The sequence below is a fragment of the Chionomys nivalis genome, chromosome 15 (assembly GCF_950005125.1).
Source record: "Chionomys nivalis chromosome 15, mChiNiv1.1, whole genome shotgun sequence".
NCBI lineage: Eukaryota > Metazoa > Chordata > Mammalia > Rodentia > Cricetidae > Chionomys > Chionomys nivalis.
Genome location: NC_080100.1, coordinates 6,359,432 through 6,374,777, shown reverse-complemented (window position 1 = coordinate 6,374,777; position 15,346 = coordinate 6,359,432). Strand labels below are relative to the sequence as shown.

General features: G+C 42.8%; 1 protein-coding gene across 4 annotated transcripts in view; it reads left to right on the top strand.

Annotated features, from left to right (window-relative positions):
• Nucleotides 1-15,346, top strand: part of Sema5a (semaphorin 5A) — a 432,689-nt gene that overhangs the window by 95,475 nt on the left and 321,868 nt on the right. For 3 of the 4 annotated variants that reach the window (XM_057789432.1, XM_057789434.1, XM_057789433.1), the window contains exon 2: nt 881-977. The exons of the other annotated variant lie outside the window; for it this stretch is intronic. The gene's annotated coding sequence lies outside the window, so the exon portion shown is untranslated. The remainder of the gene's footprint in view (nt 1-880; nt 978-15,346) is intronic. 4 annotated transcript variants of the gene reach the window in all.

The window sequence follows — 15,346 nt, the reverse complement described above, 5'->3', positions numbered from 1 at the left end:
GGTCACCTATTGCAAGCTCTTGTGTACATGTTTGGCATTGCAATATAGTTTTCCTGATTTAATAGAATAAATTTATGAGGCAATACAATAGGTTTTCTGGATTTTGGTGAAGTGAATTGATTTTGTGATACTGGACAAATTTCTTATTAAATCTTGTAAGTGCAGGAACACGTGCGTGTGTAACATGCAAACTCAGACTCAGGTGTGGGTCAAGCTGCACCGACCTTTACCACCTCGTGAAGCCCTTTACTCTAGGGACTTCCATCTAAGATTTGCAATAAAGGAGCCGTTATTTTTATTTTCAAATGCTTAAAGTCATTTCCAGTGACTTTGAAATAGTGACCCCTTGTGATGTTTCATGAGATTTTTTTTTTCACGTGTTGAATCACACTAAAATTTTATTTTCTCGGGCTGGAGAGATGGCACAGTACTTAAGAGAGCACATTGCTCTTGCAGAGAACCTGCCTTTGGTTCCCAGCTTACATAACAGAAAGTTCACAATTGCCTGCCATTCTAACTCCAGGGAATCTGAGGCCTCTGGCCTGTGGGCTCCCACACTCACTTGAACACAGATCCCATCCCCAAAGAATTAAAACTGAAATAAATCACGGAAGAAAACAATCAGCATTATTTTTTAAGTGTATCTTTTACTTTTTTTCAAGAAGAAAAAGATTATAGCCCGGTGGTGTCTATAATCTAACTTAGTTCTCTTATAATGGTGATTACTGAATTGTACCGTGTCTCTTTCTCCTGCCCTTGCTGGAGATTCTTGTTCTGGTTGTTAGGGCATTGCTGGAACTGCCAAGCCTTTATAAGTCAAGGCTGCAGTGTGTTAAGATGAGCTCAATTGGCCTCTATCTCTTTTTTTCCTTTGCTGAAGGGCTGGTGTGTGAAAGCTCGGCGTGGGTGCCCATGTGGCTGTCCAGTTCAGTGTGATTCATGACGGAGGACACACGGCTCTACCCTCTCTCTCCTCGGTAAGTGAGACACTTGAGTGGGAAGTGCGGAGACCAAGAATGCTACACTTTTAGATGGACGTCTCTGTTAAAAATGGTGGTAAATGACAGCTTTCAGAGGGAGAATTTATTTTAAGGTCAAGCTATTTGGGTCTGACTGTACTGTGAAGTCACTTGGGAACCTGAGGGCCAGGAAGCACGCTGGTAGCTCATGGCGCCTTCTAGTCACAGTGTGACTGCCTGCCAGGCTTTAATTCTGGATCTGGGCGGCTGTGTCCTGGCTTAGCGCGTGGCTTGTCCCCCTGTCATCTCACTTTCCAATTGCGGGACTTCCCGAGGTCCTGTACCTGCTGAGAAAGGCCTCAAATCCTCATGGTGTCCCCAAGGATCTACTTCATCTAGTCTTTTCCTAGTGTCCTGATCCCTGAAGCCCTTTGGTAGCATGGAGACCAGCATCTTGCCTTCCAGAACTAAACCTCTACCCACCAGTCCTTCTTGTTGAGCCTCTAAAATCCAGCTCCATGTCCTTTCTTTGGGGGAACTCATCATAAGTGTTTCAGACCGGGTGGTAACCTCTCCTGTGATACCTGTGGCCTCCTTTCAGAAGGAGGAGGAGAGGGAGGGAAGGGAAAGGGAGTGAGGAGAGAGAGAGAGAGAGAGAGAGAGAGAGAGAGAGAGAGAGAGAGAGAGAGAGAGAAGGACATTGCCTATATACACTAGTCACTGGAGACGTCTGCTTTATTAAATTATTTCTCAATCCAGTTGTGTCTCATTGTGGACAACTTCATTTGGACAATTTTCATTCTAATAAAAAGAATTGCCAATGGCATACATACATACATGCATGCATATGTGCATACATTCTGTGCACTTGTTGACTGTCACAGTTATGGGACGATGTTGCCAGTTCCCAGTTGCCTTGTATCCTGATGGTTACTAAATTGATTTTAAAAGTTCAGCTTGAAGATATGAAGAATTTGACAGAGAATATAGACTCTCCAACCCCTATGAATATAATCTGCAGTCCCTACATCTCACAGAAGGACTAACTGAGGATCTGGTTTTTGTGTTTTTCTGTAGTCTACATAAACTCAGATTTGCATGGTGTCTGAAGTAAAACTCCATCACCTGGGCATCTCAGTCTCTCATATGTGGAGAGCCATGGAGTCTGAGAGCTAGGGAGAGCCATCAAGAGAGCCATCGAGATGTCACAGAGATTGTGTAGCTGGGATTTGGATGCGCTGGGACCAGTGCATTACAGGAAGGTGTTATCGGCTCCCGCAGGTTGCATGGGTCACCGGGCCCTGTGCTGAAGGAAAGACTCCAGCTGTTGCTCCCACTCTATGAGTGAGGGGCTTTCATGGTCCTTACTTTAAAGATGAGTGAACTGAGGCCCCCAAAGAGTCAGAAATTTACCTAAGAAGTCAGAAATAGGGAGAGGGGTTGACTGATGCCAATCTAGACTAAGGAGAGACATGCACTATTATTATTTTGGTGGTGTTGTCCTGGAAATACCAGGCCTCTCAGAGGAAAGAAGAAAATGAGCATCGAAGTGTTGGTTTTTTGAGCATAATTTGAGATCAGAAATTGACAAACTTCTTTTGAAGAAGTAGTGGAAAACATGTTAGTATCTATAAGTCTTAGATTCTCAGCTACGTCATCTCAACTCTACGATTGCAATGTGACAGTAGCCACCATGTTCCAATAAATCTTTATTTACAAAGGTAAGAAGGAGGCTAGATGTGGTCCCCAAGCCTCTAGCTTGATGAGCTCTGATCTATGTGTTGTCTGGAGTGCTTCAAGATCTCATCACAGACAGAATGAGAATGTATCAGTCACCATTAAGTCCATTAACAAGATTTAGCTTGGGTGTATAGAATTTTATCACAAATTTTAATGAATCCCTGCTGTGCCTGCAAAACCTGGGTAGATATCCAGGGCTTCATCCATTGACATAGTCTATATACCCCAAGATTGCTAGGCTAAATTTTGGTACCTAAACCATAACTTTGCTCACAGTAAGACCTCAGAAACATTACTCACTTGACATGTTTTGTTACACATCTGGCGTGTGTAACTCATTACACAGTGAGTTCCATGCTATTTCCTAATTAACCATGTTCATGCCATTTCAGCCATGTACTCTGTTCACACCACTAGACATACGTGTAGACTTGTGTGAAGTTATGTTTGGCTGTCAGGTAGTTATATTGATCTATCAACTGCACTTATTTTATTAAGATCAACGACAGGTGTCTACAAGAGTCATGTATTTTAAAACAAGAAGTATCTTGGCAATACTCTCTATACTTGAATTCAAATAGATGGTTCTGTTTGGTTTTTGTTTTCAGTTTGTTTATTTCTTAAATTATTTACACATGCATACAAGTAAAATTATACAAACGGAGTAGGTTTTGTTTGTGTCTTTGGAATAGACATATATTTGCATGTAATGACAATCAATGAAAATTGGAACCATGACTTTGAAGGAGAGCAAGGAGGGGTATGGAAGAGGACTGGGAGGGAGCAGAGAAGCAAAGAAATGCAGCGTTGCAATCTCCAAACCTAAGGGAGAATTTAAAAGGACTATTTCTCTTTTAAAATGTGCCTTACGACCTCAAGGCATGCTTGTCCGCAGTGTGCTACTGGAAGCTCAGTTACTCTGCTTCTTGGAGGAGTTTAAGTCTTGTTCTATTTTTTTTTTCTGTTCATTGACTCACACATCCTTAATCCCTGACATAACAACTTTGGTATACATGCCTTCACCAAGGTCAGTTATCGTGTGTGTGTGTGTGTGTGTGCCTGTTAGACACAGTGCCTGTGTGAGGTCAGAAGACAACTTGTAGGAATCAGTTTCCTCTCTCCCTACCATGTGGGTCCAGGGAATCAAGAAGAGGTTGTGAGCCTTGTTAGGAAGTGATTTCATCGTCTGAACTATCAGCGGACCCCTAAGCAATTTGCATTTTACTGATATTTTTAACTTAAATGAACAAAGTAGTTTAATGTAGTGAATAATGATGATGGGATGTCCGGTTTAAAGGGACAGATTCTAGTAATGCCCACAGGAAAGTTTACTCCCACTGGTAGTTAATGCTCACCTTTAGGATGCTTCCCATGAGCAATCTGTAGAGCTAACGTAGCAAAGCCATGCAGTTTTGATTGGAACTTTTCACTTATTACAATATGCATGCTGCATGATTTGACAGATTGTTAATAAATCTAACTTTACTGTGAATATGATATTCTGTCATGAGAAGACTCTATCATATAATAAGATGTTTCTCTTGGGTCGCACGAGTCTGCAGTGAGCGATCATGGAGAGGGCTGATGGTCCATGGTCTACAGCTCCCATGCCTGAATTGCGATTCTTCCGATATTTGCAGGCAGCATTGCCCTTTTCTTTGTGAAGCATGGATATTTGCGGCCTAAGGCAGTGCTCCGTGAGCACTGACAATCAGCATGAAGCCTTCATTTAACTGAGGGTTGATTCATGAGGACAGAACAACAGTGGTTGATTTAGTGTTCCTAAAGAAGGCTCTTAGACTGTTGGTTGCCGTTTAAGTGTTAACAGATAATTACACTTCAGGAACAAAATGCTGGAGAGTTTGTTTTGATAAAAACATCACTCCCGCCGAGGAGCGTCTTTAATAATTGTTTCAGTATGATGGCACTCACTCATTTTTGGTCTATTTTATTGTTTTTGTTTTGTTGGTGTTATGGAAGGGCTAATTATCTGCTGCACTAGGACGAGGGCAGGAAACGGGTACGTGTGAGGATGCTCGGGTATGTCTAGTTAGAAGCTCCAATGTCTGATGAGGAAGTTTTGTAACTAAAATTTTAAGGCTATTAACTCACTGTTTGCAACACTATTTTATTGTTTAACTTTTGAAAGCCATACACTAATGGGGTTCCCAATGTTTTCATGCTCATTAGCTTTCTTGTTTTAAACTTAAAGTTTATTTTAATGTTGTCAATTTTTCTTTATAATTACGTTAGTCACTACTTAGAAATTTAAGGTTTATTTTAACATTTTTCTGATGGAGAGGATTTTCAAAACAAATGTTTTGATTCCACAGGAGTTAATTATAATAGATGATGCTTTTCAAGTTGTTCTCCTCGTCTTATCCCATTTGTCCCATTTTGAGAGACGAATCTACTGTGTTATTTTAAATTACGTGCATGTGTGGGTCTGTGTGCAGGTGTGCATGCATTGGTAGAGGCGCTTGAGGAGGTCGAGATGTTGGGTCCTCTTGGAGTTGGAGTTACAGGAGGTCGTGAGCTGCACAGCCTGGGTGTTTGGAATTAAACGAGAGTTCTCCCCATGAGTTCTTAACTGCTAGCCTCTCTCTAGACCCTCTCTTTTGATCAACAAAATCAATCTCTAATTTTAGTGTCAAACGATTTGCAGACACCTAAATATCTGTGCAAGAAGGAAAGACTCAAGTTTTACCTTCATCTTAAGGTGGAGACCCATGTGACAGCCAGACTGTTGAAATACCTTCAGTATTTTCTAATTCCTCTTGGCTCTGAAAAGAGTAACTTTGATACTTTGGCATACTCTGCAGTCCTTGCCTATCGTTTTAAAAACCATAAATCCAAGCATAAAATAAATATTTATAGCTATACCTCGATATATAATCCAGTATGCTGGCAATTAGTTTTGGATTTTTGTCAGCACACTTTAATGATACACGGTATGTCACGGTGGCGTTTCCATCCATGCATGCACGTGTGGGCTTCAGTCATGTTTAAGTCACTGAAGTCACTGGAGCAGTTTTGTTTCTTGTCTGTGTCTTGGGTGTTTATGTGGCGTGTGTAAAACACTCAGAACAAGCTGCGAATCTCAGATGTGAAGCTGAAGTCACCCACGTGGTGTCAGTCACTCCTCTGTGGTGTTAGCCATGGCGTACTTACGGGCATGACTGTGACATAGACCCTGGGGCTTCCAGGAGGCTGGATCCGAGAGGACCAAAGCCCAGCATTCTTAACTCTTCTGCTATTTCTTGGAAGTAAGATGAAGAACTGAAGGATACAGGTTCAGTGGCAGTGACATAGGTGACAACTTGCTTATACCAGAGGAAGCTCTGACAAAAGTAGTAAATACTAAAAGTGATTTGCAGAACTGCAGAAATCTTTATTTCAATGTCCTTGTCCCAGCCGGGGTTTTATTTCCTGGTGTTTGCATGTGCATTGTTATGACAGAGAACGTAGCTTGCTTACACATGCTGAGTGATTGCATTTTCAGGTAAAGATTTAGCCTGCCATTCGGAATAATGTCACTCCTCATTATGCCTGTCCAGTGGAAAATCTCTATGATAGGATCCAGAGAGGCCTGTGCAGACCCGTCTGTTCGTCACGTGCATTCCTCTCTTTGCTACCAAAGCTCACTAGCAGGAAGGCTGTCTGCTCTCATTATCCACATCAGAGTGCACCAGAATTCCCATCCCGGTACCTGTGAGCCTGGCCTCCAATTCTGGTCTCCTCTGTTTGGGCTCGTGACCTCCTTCCTCTTCTGTTTATGTGAGTGCCTGCCTAACATGCTCTCAGCCCGGAGGTCCCTAGATTGATGGCTGCTCTAAACATTTCTGAATTGTCACCAAGTGTGGTGAAGTCCACTATCCATTTGCCTTCCATGATGCACTGCTCAAGGCAAGCAGGGAGTGGTGTGTGGGTGTGGGGGTGTGCGCTGTTTATTCTCAAATACCCATTCGTGGGACAGATGGCAATGGGGTTAATTGCTGGGATTTGAAGATTTTCATGTGCTAGAGAGGGCATTGCCTCCTCAGTTAAATTACACGTAGGAGGATTCTTTTGACAGAACATGCCCAAAGGGATAAGTGCCCCATGTTTGGGTGTTTGGGTTTCATGGTCCCTAGGGGTTTCCTGCATTATTTCCACATCAGACAATCGGAGAAACCTCTCTGCTGCAGGGGTGCTGTCCCAAGCAGCCCATGCTTGCCTGACACTTTTACGTCTCTGTCAATCCGGCCGCAAAGGGATGCCATTTTATCTCATTGGCTTTTGCTTAGAGCCTGGGCAAAGATCATGCTGGGGAAGCCAAGGCAGAAAAAGCAACAGCTGGAAAGATGGTTGGGTGATTCTGGGAAGCACACAGTACTGTGATGTCATGTGACCGTGTCCTGGGATATTTAGCTCCTCCATTGCATTGGTGAGAAATTGTGTGGGCAGACCTGAGGCATTTGACATGCCCCTGATTTTTAGACTTTTTTTCAAGTACACAGAATTTGAGTGACTGCCCTGCTCTCTGCACAGAGACCGCATTTCTTGTGCTTCTCCTTTCTATGCAGGAGGTTCCCCTGCTAAAGTATTATGAAAAGACTCACAACAGCCCACTTGCTGCCTACTCCGGTTTATTCTGGTTGAGGCCATGCCCCGAGCGTGACTGAGCTGGGTTTGTTCATTTGCCCTTACCATTCTTCACTTCTTCTTTTTTTGGGGGGGCGGGGAGGTCTTCAGGCTTTATTAACCCTCTCCTGCCATCCTTCTATTAAGAGTGGAAACATCCCCAACTTTAATCATTGACCCATGAACCCTAATTTCTTTTATAGTTCTAGCTCATGTTCCCCCACATATAACCCACATTTCTTGAGGAAAACCTCCTTAAAAGCATTTGCTACGTGTGTTTCCATGGCGTTCCTTTACTGCAGCTCCTCCGGAGCCCACCCTTTATCATCGGCTAGGACTGCCTTGTCAGGAGGACCAGACGGCCACGCTGCTAAATTTGGTGCTGGAGATTCAGCTGGCTGCACAGTTAGGAGTCAGCAGTGTGTGTGCCCTTTGTCCCTCCCTCATCTGTTTAAAAATCTTACTCATCGCTTGCCATTTTCATACAGAGTGAATTCTGGTTGCTCCCGTTTGTATTCCCCTCTTTCATCTCCTTCCCTCTCCCACAGGAACCCTCCCCAGAAGCCCCCCTCTTATTTTCATGTCTTATGTTTATCTGTGACCAACAGAGTTCAGCTAGAGTTTCTTGCCTGGGCATAGGTGAGAGACCACTTCCTAGAGCAAGTGAATCCACTCACCCCCTTCCCAAACAAGCATTAACAATTTGGTCTTAACCTCTCATCTCTGCTCACATTGTCCCAACCTCACCTCTATGCCATCCAACCGCATGCATCCCATGTGGTTGAGGAGCTGCACCTACGGTTCTCATTGCTTCAGCATCTCTGGGAGTCTAGTTGCTTTAGTACTATTTATCATTGATGACTCTCATGTCTATCTCCTCTTAAGCCCTGAAATCCTAAACCCTAGAACTGTTCATGTAAATGCCTATTCGGTCTTACAGATTAAATAGCACATTATCCTCCAGGGGAGCATGCCAAACCTGAGTTCTTTTTCTTCCCATGTTCTGTGTGTTCTCGATTTTACTAAATGCAAGTGCATTCGAGTTGCAAAGGCTCCACATATGAAATCCTGCTTGATTCTACTCTTTGCCTCCCATACTATTTCCACGCCATCAAATCTATTATCAACCGCCAATGTATCTAAAACCTGCCACTTTTCAGTGCTTTCCTTGTTACTCTTCTCTCCTCTTCTCCTAGCATCTTTTTCTTAGACCTAAGCAGACACCTGCCTCATGGTCTACCCTCTTCTTTCCAGCCCTCCTCTTCCTCTGTGCCTCCTGGTCTCCTCGCAGTCTCCACTCCTCTTCTGCTACATTTCCAGCCTCCTGACAACGTGTCTACCTCCTCTCGCCTCCTGGTTGTCCCTGCAGCGCTCTGCTTGGCATCCTTCAGTGGCTGCATTTCATTCAGCTGGAAGTACCTTCAGTTGCCTGTAAAGCTCTTGCTCTGTCTTCATCCTCTTCCTCGCCTTCTCCTCATCACTGGTTCCATCTTAGTTTCTTCTTTCTCTAGCGTGATATGTCAAATGACTCTTTACATACTTCATTCTCAAGACCATGGCATATCTGATATCTGAACAGAAACATGGCAGGTGTGACATCTCTCATTTCTGGTTTTCTTAATTATGATTCCTTGGTGCTACTCCCGACCAAGTCACTAATTTTAAAATAATTTCACTATTTTCTTTTTATGACTTACTGTTTTTCTCCTCAAAGTTTTTAGCCATCTCTGATTCATTCAACATACTGTTTTTTAAGTTTGTCTACATTCTGGTCTCCCCTTAGTGTAATCTCCACTAAGGAGGGGTGTTTTTATGTTAGTCACATATTGCTCCATCCTTTGTTGGATGAGAATAACCTCCTCAAAACATAATTGGTTGTCAGTAGTCATTTACTTAATGTATGGAGTGATCCACTGATGAATGGATGACTGTTGCATTGTAGCGGAGGGGAGTGCGAGTATTCCAAGTTGAATGGATAAAGCCTTGTTTCTAATTTGGTCATGCACAGTTGGACAGCTGTCAGCTTGTGTGAAAGAGGAAGAAGAGGGCTCTTCCTGAATCCCAACCAGTGAGCACATTTAGTGTGCGTTCCCCTCTATTGTCTAGCAGGTGGAGATTTGCTTGTTCACCAATCCTTAGCTCTCAACTCCCCATCCCCTATGGTCTGTCTTCTCTCTTCCTGCTCAGATAAATTGAGTTAGATCCCATCTGTGTTTGTGGCTCTTGCACTTTTATACAAAGGGGATTTAGAGTTGTAAGTCCTGTCGTATTTTGTGTATACATCTGTTTCATTCTTTTCGAACTACTTGACCCTGGCTTGGTCTCTGTGTTCATCTCCTCAGTACTGAGCACTCCGGCATGCAGCAGGTGCTGAACTCTGTCATGTGTGATTTAACCAAGTTAATTAGATGAAATTTTATAAGTCTTGTCTTATCTAATGGTTAGAAGTGTAATAAAATGTGTTTCCTTTGACTCCCAAGTGTGCTACCATTCATGTGGTATGTTTATTGTATGATTTTATAATTATCAATTAGTGGACTTTGCTGTGGGCATCTCAGGCTTGTCCCCATGTTGTTGAACTCTTTAGGGCCTTTGTGAAGGGTCTTTTCTATTTTCCAGCATGACTGACCTCCCTTCTCAGCCTTATCAAAGGTGAGATGTGGCCTTCCCATACTTTCCAAATATTTATCTTACTTATTTTAATGAATATTATTTGGGGGAAGAATTTTTTTCTCTCTATTCTCTACTGCCTTTGAACTCATCATCTTCCTGCTTCAGCCCCCTTAGTGCTGAGATTTTAATCTTAGACCACTGCACGTTGCTTGGCTGTTCATTTTGAAAGGAATGAAATGGAGGTGAGTGGCCCCGCCCTGCACTATAGGGTCAGGTGGCAGTTGCTTTCTGGGGTTTAACATTTCATAACTCAAGTGCTGGATGACTGTCAGGGTCACGGTAGAGTTTTAGCAGTGTCATCTTCAAGGAGTCTGTCTTGTGAAACACAAAAATAGCATAGTGTGGCATTGCCCCCAGGTCACAGGGTAAGCCAAGCGTGGAACTCTGAAGTAGATTTTCCTGTAGCACAGCTATCTGAACAGACATGTCCAGAGAACAGTGAGGTGAGGGGTGAGAGCATGAGCATGCTGTCCAGAAGCAAGCACTGTGGGGTTCACCAGATAAGTAGGTACTTATTAATAGACAGTCAAGGAATAAACAGCTGGAACAGCTAGACTGACAGGCATAGCTAGCTACTTACCATTTTAACTATATAGATGTACATAGGCAAATGGAGAGATGATGTGTAGGGAGAGCAGACCCACTTTGCTGCTTGCAGAAATCAATGCCTAAAACGAGGAATTAAAACTCAGCGAGGTAGTTCAGTTATGAACTCCTGGCACATTATTTAATAAGCTGCTGTAGAACAATCTGTACTATGTGGTACCTCTTTAATAAGTGGTATTCACTGACTTACATATATGTACACATTTGCATATGCACATGTGTGTAGACATGTATACACAGCATGTAGAGAGCCACTCCCCTTTCTTATCAGCCATTCCTGAGCGTATTTCTCGGCCACGTTGCTGACTGTGGCAGTAGTGGTGAGATGCAGATGTGATGTATCTGCCAGACTAGCATACAGTGTCCATTAGATAATAATGAACATCCGTGAGGCATAGAAAGGCACACATTTCTGTCATCAGTGCTCATCTGAGGTGTTGTCCTGACACTAGCATTTATTCCAGAGGACACGTCTATTTTGGGGGGTTGCGAAGCCGGGCTCGGTACCTAGTTCAAGTTGGCCTGGATCTTACTATGCTATTCAGACTGGTTTTGATCTTGCTGCAATCTTCCTGCCTCAGCTTCCTGGTGCTGAGACTGCAGTCATAATAAATAATACCATGCCTGCTATCTACTCATCTACTCTCTTCTCCTTCTTCTTCTTCTTCTTCTTCTTCTTCTTCTTCTTCTTCTTCTTCTTCTTCTTCTTCTTCTTCTTCTTCTTCTTCTTCTTCTTCTTCTCCCTTCTCCTTCTCCTCCTCCTCCTCCTTCTCCTCCTCTCCTTCTTCTTCTCCTTCTCTTTCTCCCTCTCCCTCCTCCTCCTCTTCCTCTTCTTCGTCATCCCAAATAGCCATTATTTTCTCTTTTTTTTCCCGATTTTTACATAGAGTGGTGAGCTGTTCTCGAACCTGGGACCTCAGGAACACCGGTCTGCGCTCTTAGCCTCTGTGCCACCTCTGTGGCTGCTAGCCATTATTTTCTTAGAATTCCTTCTTTCTTACACCAATTTGATAGTATAAAATATTCCTCAGCCACTATATTTTTAATCAATTTCTTTTATTCAGTAGCTTTGTATCTTACGTATTATGCTGCATTCTTTTATTATTGTGCTATAATTCAGGTGTAAAAGGTATCAATAAAGTCTTAGAACTACATTTCAGAATATCTTAACAGTATTGATAATTAAAAAATGAATTTTGACTGAGTTAGCCTGAAATCATCAAGCATCTGTGGGCATCCACATAGGAGTCTTGGGTGAGCTTGGTCTTTATGGTAGATTATCCATAATGAATTGTTTTCTGGAGTAAATCCTGAATGCTCAGACACATGCCAAGCTAGCATTTCCAATGAGATGCTTCTGATTTGTGAAGATATCATTGATGGGGGCAGCAGTTTCTTTTCAGAGGGCCGTGCACCTCTCCCTTGTATGGAAAGTCTCAAGTATAGATACTCCTTGTCGCCTTCACCCCCCTGAAGTCACCCATGATGTGTTAAAGAAGAAAGGGTTGAAAAGGCTCATGAGTAGAAGTTGCTAAAGGGCTCCTTAAAATGTAGCAATGACAAGATTGTGAGACGGCTTGATGGGTAATGATACATGCTGCCAAGCCTGTTGGCATGAGTTTTTTCCCCAGAACCTGCCTGGTAGAAAGAGAGAAATGATCCCTGCAAGTTGTCTTCTGACCATTGCATGTGTGCCCCACACATGCATGTATGTACACATGGATAAATTAAATTAAGGTGTATTAATAGTAACAGCAATCCAAACATAGAGGGTTTTTGAATTTCATACTCTGAGACAGTAAGAAAGGGGCAAGTTATTCATAGCAATGGCCAGAAGCATTAGAGTGCTCCCGGCATCCCCAGCCCTGGTACACTTGTCTACATACATTTGTCTTCTCAACAGTCATGTGTCACTACTCCTAACTTACACTATCCTTAGTTCAGAGATGACTGGGAAAAGCTGTATAGATGTCAAGAAATGTCAAGGTTATTCCAAGATCACAAGATGACTGAGGCCAGTAAATATTAACTTCTTAATCTAGCATGTATTTCATTGCTTTTGCATCCAAAACTTCTACAGGGAAGACCCTTGGGAGAATATTTTGAAAAAGAAAACCCATAAACTATTGAACCCAACTATTGTCAATGTTATTGCTAAATAAGTCAGCTATAGATTTCTACAAGGAGAATTTTAGTTTGATTTCTTGGGGCTTGCAAATATTTTGAGGATTGGACCTCGCCCTTACTGCATAATTATCTTGCAGAAGACATATGATTTGGTGGTTGATTTCACATAAAAATCCCACATGCACAAACATCTGTGTAAACAAATGGTGCTTCTGACCCATCTCTTCCTGGACATGGGGTCACCAAGGACTTGCAGGCATCCCAATGAATGTCTGGTTAGAAATCAGGTTTCTGTTATTGCTGTAAACCACTGACCACTTTCCTTGAAATTGTAGGGAAACTCAGGGTGAGAAATAAACTTTCTTCTCCCTCCTTCCCAAACAGATGCTTTGGAGCACACTCAGTGAGAGTCTGCTTGCTCTAGGCACTGGGGATGTAGCGGTGAGTGACACGGATGGACTCCTGGCTCTCAGGATGCATGAGACAGTCATAACAATTGCAATAAACAAGAGAGGTGTCATGCCTGGATTCAAGAGATAAAGCATGAATAAAAGGTGATCTTGGATGAGTTTGTGGAGAAGGAGGAGGCAATGACCCAAATTAGACCACAAAAAGCAGTCACAGTATGGAGGACATTGTCAGTCAGCCAGTGAAACTTATGTGTTTATTGTGGCTTTGGGAAATGCTTGAGGTAGGTGGCTGGGCAAGATTTGTTGGCATTTTCAATTTTTTATTTGAATTGTCATAGTTAACCCTGGAAAAATGAGCCATAAAGTAGGAGGGGAAGCCTGGTGACCTAGGGGAAGCCTTGTCAAAGGCCACTGTGCACACCATGGTGGTAGACAGATGTGTGTCTCGGTAGAGGTGGAAGAAAGTGGGTGTTGACATTTTTAGATGTTGAGTTTCTGGTGCTCTGACTGAGTATTCAGATAGGAAAATAAGCATGGACTATTGTTGGGAGCCCAGTGAAGATCTTTGCCCTACAGCTCTCCAGAGAAACCAGGGAAGTTAAGTATGCAGAATCATCTTTCCAACGAGAAATATGAAAAAAAAAACTGTTCTTCCATCCAGAATGCTGAGAATTGGGATGACTAATAGCTTGGTCATCTGCATTACCTATTGGGCCAGGCCATATCAAGCTCCTACAACGAGGACCCTAGATACCTAATAATCTAAATGACTCTTACAGTCAGGGGTTCTCCAAGCTCTTACAGCCGGGATCAGAGATACCTAATATTCTAAATGACCCTTACATTATCTGTATAGCCAGAGGCTCCCTCAAGCTCCCCCAACCAGGACCTGAGCTGGCTAATAGTCTAAACGATCTCTACACTGTCTACATGACCAAGACCAGCCTAAACCCTTCCTTAGATCCTTAAATTAATACAGGTAGCCTGCCTCTAGAACACATCGTTGTGAGAGAAATGACATGTATCCTGAGTTGAGTTTTAAGTAATTATGCTTACTTGTGCACCAGGAATTGTATTATACCAGGAAACTTTTTATTCCAAATTGTACTATGTTTTAATATACTGACAATGAACTGCCTGACTTCAGACTCCCTGAAGTCTTAATCCAGGGTGACAAAATCGATTGGAAACAAATTTTTAGTGCCATCTCTTCATTGATCACCTCCCTGCCTGCTGTGACCACCTGCAGGATCCCCTCAGACTATCAGTTTTTGGTTTAAACGAGTAAGTAGTAGACCGTTTACTGGGACAAAAATGCCCAGGTTTTGGAAAGAAAGACAAAAATCCTTTCTGCACCATGGTAAGTTTTGTTTTTAAGGCGTTCCTTTCTCATCCAGGTGGAGTAGGCACTTAGCACAAGTGATTAGCTGATGTGAAATTATTGGAGCTTGAAGCACATGTTTGTGGTTGCTACCACACTGGCCTCTCATCTATGAGTTACCATAGAAGGGCAGTGTGCCCTGGTTAGAACTAGAAGACTCACCTAGGGCACTGGCATCTGCTGGAAAGTTCCTGATGACATTTTATTTGAAGTTTTATCCTTCAGGAGTGATGTCAAATGTGACAGAAAGTCCCAGAAGTCATCCTCTTCTTGAGAGATGTCATTCAAAATCTTGGCAGTGGGATTCTCTTTTGTTTTCCCATTAGATTCCATCTGGTTTTAGCGGACATAACAGGCTCTTACAGAGAGTATCTAATGTGAGTTCCCTTTAGCAGCCTTCCCCTCTTTTACTAATCAGCTCTCAGTGTGCCTGAGGAGGCATTGGTCAAGGTAAGGCCTGAGCTCAGTGATCTTCCCAGTTAGCTTCTTATCAAACTGCAGCATGTAACATGTCAGCATTAGCTGCAGACTGCTCTTTTGTAATTGTTTTCAATTTTAATTAATAAAAAAAAAAATGTGTGTGGTTGTTCTGCTTGTATGCATTCCTGTGCATGTGCTGGCTAGTTTTATGTTAACTGAGACAAGCTAGAACCGCTAGAAGGGAGGCAGCTTCAGCTGAGAAAATGCCGCCATGAGATCAGGCTGTAGGCTAGCCTGTGGGGCAAAGCCTGTGCAACATTTTCATTATTAGTGATTGATGGGAGAGGGCCCAGCCCCTTATGGGTGGAGCAACCCTTAGACAGGTAGTCATGGGTTCTATAAGAAAG